The sequence below is a fragment of the Penaeus monodon genome, chromosome 20, assembly GCF_015228065.2.
Source record: "Penaeus monodon isolate SGIC_2016 chromosome 20, NSTDA_Pmon_1, whole genome shotgun sequence".
Taxonomy (NCBI): Eukaryota; Metazoa; Arthropoda; class Malacostraca; order Decapoda; family Penaeidae; genus Penaeus; species Penaeus monodon.
In genome coordinates, this window is record NC_051405.1 from 44,698,748 (window position 1) to 44,699,574 (window position 827).

Here is an 827-nt window from a genome sequence, read left to right on the forward strand (position 1 = left end):
GAGACCCGGTGTCGACAGTTGCGGCGTGTCGCCAGTTCGCGCCTCGCGACTCCCCCTCCTGCGCCGTAGATGTCGCTCATTACCGCCGTTCATCTATCGACGGCGCGCCCGCACACTGAGCTCCTGCAGCGGAGGACGGGGGGGCGGGGGCAACAATCGCGCCGCTAACTCGCTGCGAGGTTTCCGGAAGCGATCGGATGGCGCGGCGGCGGCGCAGACACGCCGTTCGAGTCCACGGCGGCTCCACGATCACGTTCTGGATGCAAGAGCCAGTGGCCAGCAGCAGTTGCACACGCGGGCGGGACCTCGCGCCGCGCCCTTCCCACGCCCTCGCTCGTCAGCCCTGCGCCCCTGCCGGCACCACCCCTCGCCAGCGCCGCCCCGCGACGCGAAGCTGCTCGTCGGCAAGACGTCTCCGAAGGGAGCGCAGGCCGGAGAGGGCGGCAGGAGGTCTGCGGCCCCGCCCGACGCAGGAGGCTCTGCGCAGGAGCGCCCCGGTGAACGCGGCTTCAGACGAGCGGTCGACGCCAGGAGGCGTACCACGGGCCTCTTTGGCCGCCGCGATGTAGCTGCTCCACGTGGTAGGCGTTCACTGTTCCCTTTGGCGGCGCCGCCCTCTCCGTCCCCGGCTCCGGCCCTTCTTCGCTTGGGCGGCCTTTCTCTTTGCTGTTCGTCCCTCGCCCCTTCTACCTCCTCTTTATCCAGCTTTCGTCTGAACCCTTCCTCTCTCCCTTTCTCACACCTATTTTTTCCCTGTCCCCTCGCCCTCCGTTCCTCGGACCGTCCCTCCCAATTCCCTCTCCGTCTCACCCCACCAGCCTCTGCCG

General features: G+C 68.7%; 1 long non-coding RNA gene across 1 annotated transcript in view; it reads right to left on the reverse strand.

Moving 5' to 3' along the window:
* The window catches only part of LOC119585866, a 47,808-nt gene that overhangs the window by 15,761 nt on the left and 31,220 nt on the right, over positions 1-827 (reverse strand). The window lies entirely within an intron of this gene.